Source organism: Halichoeres trimaculatus, unplaced genomic scaffold (genome assembly GCF_033239565.1).
Source record: "Halichoeres trimaculatus isolate MK-OKI-2021-1 unplaced genomic scaffold, fHalTri1.1 fHalTri1_scaffold_15, whole genome shotgun sequence".
Classification (NCBI taxonomy): domain Eukaryota; kingdom Metazoa; phylum Chordata; class Actinopteri; order Labriformes; family Labridae; genus Halichoeres; species Halichoeres trimaculatus.
Window position 1 is genome coordinate 28,174,339 of NW_027437193.1, and position 10,752 is coordinate 28,185,090.

Here is a 10,752-nt window from a genome sequence, read left to right on the forward strand (position 1 = left end):
GTCCAGAAGAGAAAAACCTTTACAGGGACTTTGACGTGCTGCAAGAAAATACAGTCCAGTCCAACATGCTTCGGAAGCTGAGAGCTATTATTTAGAAATAACCTTTTTCAGATTAATAATCAGGCATATTTTTAGAGATGAGACTTTTTCAAGATCGCTAGGAGAGTCATCACAGTCCCTTAAAACATCTGAACATTAAGGTTTTGCTTTCAGTGTCATCATGATGAAAGAGCGGTAGTAGCTTATGATATGCTACTTCATCTAGTCTAACACCCTGAACTTGAAGTTTTGTGTTTCTGATTATATTCTGAGGTGTACTTTGCTCACCAGCCTTTCCAAGAAATCTATGCTTCTGGATTTTTCTCAAGTGAAATTCTGGTATCAATGCTAGCATCAAGTAGCATACATCTCTGTTAGAACTTTTTTTCAGGGCTTGTAAAGTTACTGAGTGTTTCCAACAAGCACATTCAGTGCAGACAGCGTGTCCAATAGTTAGGGTTCCTGTTGGTTTGTCCTTACAGGGCAGACAGCAGGCCTGACTGTTAGTGTTGAACACAATCTGTGAGGAGCGAGTTTGCTACTTTTCACAGGCTCTCTTGGCTTTCCCTTTGACACATCAAATTTCTCAGGGTATCACATCTTTTGGAAATACTTTGAATAACCAATCCTGTCGGCGATGTGAACAAATACAGCTACGTGAAGAGACATGAGTTGTGATCATCCTCCAATCTAACACGCAGCACAGCTGAATACAGGTGAATGACGCATCACTAGATTTAAAAACACCTCTTTAACTCAAGGTTTCATCTAAAGGTCCCATATTCTGCTCCTTTTCTGCAGTTTAATATGGATCATTGATGTCTTCATGAAATGGTAGTAACATGTTTCCAGGCTCTCATAGCCCCTCTGTTCAGAACGCTCTGATTTAGTGGGCGTGGCCTTCATATGTAAATGAACCACCGCTGATACCGCCCTGCTCTTCCACGTCGATGAGAGTGGCACCACGAGCCCCGAGTGCACAATGTTTAGAAAACAGCGAAGCTCGTTTTTCGTAACTTTACAGGCTAAAACAACAATCTAACCGTAGCTAAAGTTAGCATCCTGGAGCTAACACAGAGACAGGAGGGATACTGAGGAAAAGCTCTTACATCTGCTCCACAGCACACAGCATTTAAAATACTCACATTTCCAGGGTCCCAGGTTTGTTGGTGGATGGTTGGTAATGTGCCTGAATTCAGGACCAGTCTATTCTCTAGCCCTCTGATGTACTGTCCAAAGTTGGAAAAACAGTCGGCCGTGAAGTGACTAGCACACACATGCACAGTTTTACTGAGTGTAGCTGGAACATTTCCTTGATAAACGAACTCTAGCCACTCAGTCTTGTCTTCTTCCGAGTTGGGAAGCTTGTGCATGGAACTATGTGGCTGTTTACAGCCAAAAACAGAGCAGTGATGGCTCTTCAACTTTGGCATTCTCTCTCCCGCTGCTGGGTTCGGGGGTATCTGCTTCGGTGGACCAATCAGGTCAGACTTGCTCCCGATTGGTCACAAAAGGGAATCGCTCTCGTCGGCAAATCATCAAAATATAAACAGCTCGTTTTAGGTCAGGATTTTACATTCACAAGCTCTACTAAGTACAGGTTTGTCATTAAATATCACATTTTGTGGGCTGGGAGGAAAGCCAAAGACCCACAAATTTCACTTAAAGACTTAATAAAGTGATTTTTGTATATTATGGGACCATTAAAAACACACAATTCTAATTTTTTAACATTTTGAACACACTTTAAGCTTTTCCTAGCTCACACAGTTGATTTGATCATAGAATAAACACAACAAGTGATCCTAGAGCAGTCATTCATCAAACATGTTGATTGTACAACTTGTGAGTTATGGTTTGTGGCTTGGAAGCAAGAAAAGGGGGATTTGTCATCCCTCCTCATGGATTCACGCTCACACTTTGGCACCGTATCACTACAGTTTGACTAAAACCTTGTTTGCTTGTTAGTGGCCAGGAAACTTCACACCCACTGTCCAAAGTTGAACGCCAAGGATTCCTTCAAAGATAGCAGAATGAAAAATACAGACAGATGGTGGCTGACTATTAGGGGATAATGACTGATAACTGAGATTTATTATTCTTGTATGAGTCTCTATATATAGATATATAGGGAGAGCCTCATTAGCACCACAGCTCATTTCTTTGCAGTTCATCTGGAAGAACACCTTTTTTACATTTGTGTAGCTTCTGTCACACTTTCCCTCCAGCTTAACAAAACCCTGATTCTCCTCCCTCTGAGGGCCGTACCCCAATTTGAAGCACCGTTTTCTGCCTTTCCCAAACTTCTTTTCCATTTCCCCTCCTTCCCGTCCCTGCTCTCCACCAACCCTGACCTCCTCTCTGCACTCCCCACTCATTATTAATCCACTCATTATTAATCCCCTCCACCCCTTGTTTTAGACCCTGTACATTTTAATGACTGCGAGTGTTCACCTTGGTTGTTCTGACTCATCCCTTTTCAACTCACCGTCTTTGTGCCGATCCCCTTCACCTCCGCGTTGTGTGTTGCGCGCGCGCGCGTGTGTTAAAACCCACGTGCGGAGATTATGTTAGTGTCTGCGGTGAGGGATGCGGCCTGACGCACTGGCTGACGTCACGGCCGACTGAGACAGGATGTGTTTTTTGATGAAGAAATCCTGTCAATGAAGCAAACCGATTTAGAAACTGAAAGCAGCTGAAGTGTGAAATGACAGTTTGTCGACACAGGGAGATTAATTCGTAATACATTAAATTACAACTCAATTCACATTCATGTTAACAGCCTCTGGATACTTATTAACATCTAAAACGTGAAACAAATTACAATGACTACATTAATGTATTGTAATCACTAAGGTCCGTGTTTTCTTTTCCTCCCACTAATCTGAATTTTGTCCTTTTTTCTTCCTAATTGGTTGTCCATGTCACAGCTCCATGTGAGTCCATTATTTGAGATGTACAGTGTCCAGGCAACCACAGTGATTTTTATATTCATCAGAGTCTGCCATCTCTCCTTGTCCTCCTCTGCATGACTCCATTTGACCAGTGAAAAGTGTTTTGCAAATGTGAGTCACTACAAACACAGAGATACAAAAGATTAATTAAACATGGTGATTTTTCAATATGTTCACGTTTTCTCCATGTTAGCAAGCAGCTGCACAAGGTTGTGTTAAAGATGTTTAAATATGCTCTTCCTCAAGTGAATAATGTCCTATTTTTATCTCCCCTCTCTTCTTCACACTTCATCCTCCCATCTTTCCATTGTTATTCATTCTCATTCATCCAGCCCTCCCCTCTCTGTCTTCGTCTTCTCCACTTTGCTTGTTATTTCCAACTTCCTACTCTCCTCCATCCCTCCTCCCACCATCCTTTCCTCTCTTTCTGTTGCTCTATCACTGCAGTTTCTCCCTCCGTCTCTCCACCACTCCCTTCTGGGCGGTGCGATGATGCTGATCTGGCTGCCTCCCAAACCGTTTGCCCCCTCCACTCCTCCACTCCTCTCCTCCACTCCCTCCCTACTGATGCTATAAATACCCGGCATCGGTGAGTCATCGCCGAGACGTATCAGTTGCCTCTCCCTCTCTCCATCTCCCCAACCCCACCTCCCCCTTCCTCTCCTCCTCTCTTTTAAGTGTGTGTGTGTGTGTGTGTCTCTCATACCCAAACCTCACACTTCCTCCCCTCCTCCACCTTCTGTCCCTCACATCACCACCCTGACCTGTACCTGGCCTGGCATGGTGCAGCCCGTGGAGCCAAAGGTCAGCTTGACTTCAACCCACTCAAAACAAAAACAGCAGGTGTGCAAAATATTAGAACCTGTTAAAAAATCACAACCGTATTCACAAACTGTCCAATTAGTGTGAAAGAAATGCAGCCTACTTTCTCCTCAAACGCCCCCCGAGGAGCTTCAAAGTCAGACTAAACTCTGTTTCTGTCTTGCAACATGCAATGAGAAGAAACATATTCTGCACCAGCTTGTTCTGGTGCTGCTAGCTCACACATCAAAAGGCAAAGCCTCATGTTTCTCCCTTTTTACAACATCTTAGCTCTTGTAATTGTTTTTTTCCTGAAGTCTTTATATATTGATTTCACTGAAAAACTAACCTCACTTGATTACAGAATTATAATTTGCCATGCATGGGTTCAGAAATTAGCTCACAAAATAAATAATAAAAAAAGACTTGAGGAAACTTTAACATAGAATAGAAGAGAATAGATGTTAACTGTAGTTTGTACAAGACAGGAGAGTACAAGTGTATTTAAACTGCCCCTCTTCAAGCTCTGATGACCAGTCTGAGAAGCTGTAGTTTTGCCACAGTGTCAACTGTTTCAAACCCACTGTGCAAAAGCTTAAAAGAAAAATATAACAGGAGCTCAATATTCAAAATTTGACACGAAAAATGCAAAAAGGTCACCTCAAGTTCAGCTGGCTTTCCTCAGAAAAGACAGTGGCTACATTAACATGCAGTCAAAAGTCAGGTTAAGGTCAATATTCTGGTTTCTGAATCATTCAGAATAATCTGTTTCCATTTGTGAGCAAACAGAGTTTTTCCTGTTTACATGGTTTCCCGATCAAATCGGCGATGCACGGGCAACATCTTGATGCACGCAAGTGAAACGTGATACGCGTAATCTCCGCTCTGTCTTGCAGTATCCATAGCAACAACAGCAGCAGCACGGCGGACTTCCTGTACTTAAAAGATCAAGATTAATACTCCTTTGGATGGGGAAATCCTGATAGGCATATACATGACCAAATACTCCGGTTAGAAAAAGAGTACTCTGGGGGTGTTTATCAGGTTTCAAACCCAGAATATGAGCATATTCTGTTTTTTTTCAGAATGGTTATTGGTGTTTACATGGCCCTTGCACAACCGGGTTATTGCTATTTTTCAGAATATGAAAGGATTACTGACTGCATGCATGAGTGTAGAGCCCTGTTTCCACCAAGCAGACCGGTTCGGTTTGTTTCGGTACAACGCGAACTTTGTGGCGTTTCCTCTGACTTATCCCGGGACGGTTCCCCAAATAACCGAGACAAGCCGTCCCACTTTTTGGGACCCTTTCGTATGGGTGCCATTCTGAACCGATCTGCTTTCGTAAGGTGGAGCTACAACACTGCAGACTGTTGATTGGTCGGTAGAATCATCACTTACTGTGCAACAGCGGCACACAGTCTTCTCAGAAACAAAGCTTAATTGCACTTTGTATCGAAGAGCTACATGCCAATCACAGAGACGACGAAATGCTGCATGTATTCCATCTATGCTCTTTGTTTACTGTGTCGCATCTTTCTTCTTGGTTGGATTTATTAGCAGGGTACACGGTGTTGCGCTGCTACGGCGTCATGCTATTATTAAACAGATGTGGCATCTGGCTTACACGCCGCCTACCACAAGAGGGCACAGTTTGCTGTGGAAACTCCAACTGGATCAGGCTTAAACGTACCAAACCGTACTGAACCAAACCAAACTGCTTGGTGGAAATGTGGCTTTAGTTAGGGTTGGATCGTTGAAGCCAGCTGTTTTCACAGCCAACTGTGCCTCCTCTTGGTAGGCTCTGTGTAAGCCAGATGCCGATAGCCATGTCAGTTACATAAAAGCGTGACGCCATAACAGTGCAAAACAGTGTAATAAATCCAACAAAGAAGAAAAATGCGACACAGTGGAAGACGTCCTGCAATTCATCTTCTTTGTGATTGGCATGTGGCTCTTTGTTACAAAGCGCAATCAAGCTTTGTTTCAGAGAAGTCTGTGTGCCATGAGGAGAAATTCAGCAGTAGCTGTCGCACGGTAAATGGCGATTCTTTTGACCAATGAATAGCCTGCAGTGTTTCTGGCTCCACCTTCTGAGGTAGGAGCAGTATATCTGGCACCCCAAAAGAGGGGTCCCAAAAAGTGGGATGGTTCCTTTCTGAAATTTGGGGACCTGTCCCAGGATTAGTCACTAGAAACGCCACAAAATGCATGCAGTATGGAGATGAACTTAACTGAACTGCTTGGTGGAAATAGGGATTTAGTGAGCTCTGATCCCAATTTTGTAAATTTCCAAACTGTTTTGAGGGGCAGCGCCCTCTGGTGGCAAGATATAATGAGTGTTACAACCAACCCCGTTCTCTCCAATTAGTTGGAAGTAAAACACATTTGTTACTGCATCATTATTTGCTCAGTGTCACCATAGTGTTATTGCACTGTGATGGTTGGAGACCCCACCTGGACTTTTTTCATAGACAGGCTTTTAAAAGTTTTCCCTCAGCTCGAAATCCAGCATATATAATCTCAACCCACACCATCTCTGTGTGTCTTGTGTGGAATGTCAACAACTCAGTGTCATATCTCACCTCCAGTCCTTGCTGTGCCACCATCTTTCTGCCTCGCATGTAATCTCCGCTTTTTTTTCCCCCTCTCTGCCTGTCTCTCTGTTTCCCACCCACCTCTTCAGAGTTATGAGGCAGCTCCAGTTCACCTCCGCTCATCCTTGGGTAAACTCCAGGATGGCTTATTGGCTCACAGCGGAGTGTGCGCAGAGAGCACATATATCTACGGATAAAAGTTTTTCCCTTTTTTTTTTTTTTGCGCACTTCTGAGTCATAAATAGAAAGGAAGACGGAGCTACTGGGGGAGTGGGAGAAACAAAAAAGTTGGGAAAAAAGTGTCAAAGAGCAAAAAAGATGACAAGCAAAAGAAGAGCACAACACACAGATCATACAACAGGAACAATGTCCTCCACAGTTTCCTGCAGCTCAGTGCTTTGTGTGTGTGTATATGTGTGTGTGCGTCAGAATCAGTGGGCTAATGAAGGCAGCATTATGCCTCTGACGCACTCCCCGGTCCCATAGGGTTGGATGGAGGGAATAGAGAAGGGAGGAGAGGAGGGGAGAGGTTAGATGAAGTGTTTGTCTCTCTGTGGTCTAGTTGCTGTTGTTTTTATTGGAAATGAAATGCAAAACCAGCACAGACAGATGCACAATGTGGGATTTAACCACACACATCCTCTCAGACTGCTTTAACAGACTGTGAAAGATGTGTTGTAGTCAGAGAAGAAAATGTTAGACAGGTTTTTCTTCTCAAATTCATTTAAGACTCAGCACAAAGACCCCCTGTGTCTCATATTGAAATTAAATTGGATTAATATTTTTATCTAACCCGTGTGAGTCACCATGAAGCTGTCGGAGCAGATTTTAACTGCAGGCTAATTAAATCAGAGTTGAATAAAACCATTAGCAGGTCATTAAATCATAACAGAAAACATTAATTTTTTTCCATGGGTGTTATCGGAACTGACTCAAATTTTTCAAAGTTGCAAAGATAAATTAATTTCCTTCCTGTTTTAAACTCTGTGTCAGTTTAGAAAAAACACCTGCAGATGTCACTGATGTCTCTGTCTGTGTGAAGTCTAACCACCCAGAAAACTAATCCAGACTTTGTGATGGATGAAAAATGCTGATACTGTTTTGTCTGACTCAGACATGAAGCAGTATTGACTGAAGCAAGTTTTTAGACGACAGGCAGTTAATGACCGGCTGAAGCAATGCATCCTGGTCTTTGCGCTGCCCACATGGCTCAGTGAGCAGGCACTTATTGTAACAAGCAGTCTGATTCTTTTAAATCTTTAAAACAGTACATCTTAAAATCACGTTATTCAATAGGAAAATAAGGGTTATGTAACCAGACGAGTTAAGCCAGTCTTGTTTTTTTGTTTGTTTGGACAAAACCTGCAGTATGAGCTGTTCAAAACTTTTGTGACGCACTGGAATGACTTTGCTCAAACAATATAATTCAGATTCTTTTGTTATCAGAGTCATTGAGTGGAGTTTCTGAAGGTCAAACAAAACAATTTTTATACAATGTTGAAGTTCAATATTTACTTATTCATTTATTTATTTATTTTTATATTCATTTTTTGCAATTGAGAGCTGTATTGCAAGTGTGACTACTGGGAAGACTTAGGGTTGCAAAAAAACTGAATATGCTTAAAAAAAAAAAAACTTGCCAAATTGTGTCAATACAAGACATTCAACATTCATTTTGGCGCCGTCTGTGGACGGGAGACGTAGCATGGAATTGATAATGAGGGCTTGTATGTACGTCCAGCAATTAGCGATGAAAACAGACTGGATGTACTATATTGTTAAAAAAAAATCAGTTAGTGGTATACATACGCCAGGTTAACACCCCAACAGAGCATTACAGAGTGATAACGTTAAAGAAGAAATATGCAAAATGAACTGATATTTAGGGATCAAACTAATCCTTTTGAAAAGTGTTACGATGTGGAGCTTTACAGAAAATTTAGATGTAGATGTCATGACATTTTTCAGTAAACAGATGAACACAGGGAGGCAGTGGAAGTCTCAAACTGGCGAGGCTCCCTGCCATAAGTTTGCTTGCTCTTATATGAAGCTCAATATTAAATGACTTGTCATGACTGAGAGGAGCAAAGGAGGAGATCTAAATAACACAAATGGCAAGATAATTTTGATACATTTCAAGTGAAATAGGACTCACATAATTAATATGTTTAAAAAATTATTACTTGTGTTTAAGAAAATTACAGTTTTTTTTATATAGTTAATTACTTTACCAAAATGACAAATTTTAATAGCTTTTGAACTCATTGTCTTTAATCTGCACTGCAATTTTATCTTACAACCTGTTTTAAAATCTATTTTAATCTTTTGTTTGTTTGTTTTTGTTGTTTTGTTTTATTGTATCTTTTTAATTAATCTCCTTTTTAATTGAATTTTAAATGTTTTCTTTAATTTGTTCTGCCTGTAAAGCACTTTGAATTGCCCTGCTGAAATGTGCTATATAAATAAACTTGCCTTGCCTTGCCTCGCCTCATTGTGGGTTATCCTAAACCTCACCTGTAAATAATGATCATACCCATAATAATAGAGTTTATTGCAACCACATAATCCACTTTTCATTTTCTGAAATATTTTATGTTACATTATTAAGTATTATTGTTGTGAATAGAAATGCCATATACAAGAAAATAAATGTTGCATTAAAGGTACAGTCTGCTGAAATTTCCTACACAATAGACTGGCAACTTTCAAAGGAATGATCCTACTTAATTGCCTCCATTTATGTGTGTCAGTGTCTGTGTCAGTCTCAACACCCTCCTCTGCCTGTATATCAATGTTTTGGTTGTATTGAGACGTTTCTGGGCATCATTTAGAAATTTCTTCAAATTAAATTCACAGATTCACTCATTTAATACCAGACAGGTTGGTCATCTTCACCTTCCCTTTTATAAAACTAAACACAGTAAGTTCTCCATCAGGTATCATGGTGTAAAAATGTGGAATGATAAAAGACATGTAGCTGAGAGCTCATCATCACTACATGTTTTTAAAAGGAAACTGTCTTCACATTTAATTCACGGAGCTTAGTCTTACTTTGGTTTTTTGTTTTCATTTTTTCCCCTATGTTTTAAAAATATTATTCTTATTTTGTCATCTCTTTTATGGTCTCTATATTTTTGGTGTTTCTTTGCTCTTTTATGTTTGTTTTATTGTTCAGTATTATTTCTTTCTTTTTGTTTCTTCACATATGGTTGAACACATGTATGCATGTATTACTCTGTGTTCTTACTAATATCTTGACTGCTCCCTTTTTCTTATAGAAAGGTGAGGTCCTTTGCATAAGCCTAATAGCTTCTTGACCTCTCCTGACACATTTTTTTTGTTTTCTCTTGATATTTCCAGTTTGATCTTATGTATCTTTTATAGTGCAAAATCTGAAAAAAATAAAATAAGATAATAATAATAATAATAATAAAATAAAATAAAGTTAGTGTGGTTACCTCAGCCAATTACAGCGTGCCCAGTGACTTTGCATGTTGATTAGTGAGTGGAAGATGCTATCCCGACCAGCTACGATAGTGAACGTAGCATGGATAAAAAAAAATCACAACCAAAGTGAAACAAAATGCTTTGCTTCTCTGCAAAAAGCTTTTTCCAAAAGGAGGGTGAAGCTTGGCTCGACTTTCACTTGCTTTTGGGCACTTGGAGCAGGACAGGGCAAAGAGCTAAGTGAGTTGGCTTCCTGCCAACAAGGTATGTGTTAAATACCCATGATTAGCTTGTGCTAACATACCAAGCTAGGTGTATGACTCGAGTCTCTCCCATTTAGAAACGTGATGCTACAGGTGGTGGCTGGGCCAGTGAGTGTGTTCATGTAGCTTCGGTTGGAGGCTGTGGGTGCTCTATGAATGTTGTGTTTCTAACAAGTCATGAAAATTCCTTTAATGTGAGATCTTCAGTCATTTCCATTTCTCTAGAACGGAGCATGCCTAGATCTCTGATACTGAAACCGCCCCTGAGTCAAGATTAAAAATCAATTAGTTGCAGCTCAGATGATGAATGTATTTTTTTTTTCAGATGGCAGCAGTACAGCAGGTGAACAGAAGAGCAATAAAACGCTTCTTCCTTTAACACATTAACCATGAGGGAAGAAGGAAATAAATCCTTTGTGTACTTGTCCTTATTGAAGGTTGACTCCCAGGACTGAACTGTTTGTGCCTACTCACCACACATACTCTCACAGGCCACAGCCATCTGAACATACACACACACTCACACAGAAAGGCCTCTGTTGCCATAGAAACCCTGTTTTCATGATCCCTATCAAGATGGGATCAGTTACAGGAATTGCCTCACAGGTTGCATCCAGGTGTTCAAACAGAAATGTGCGCACATCTTGAAAC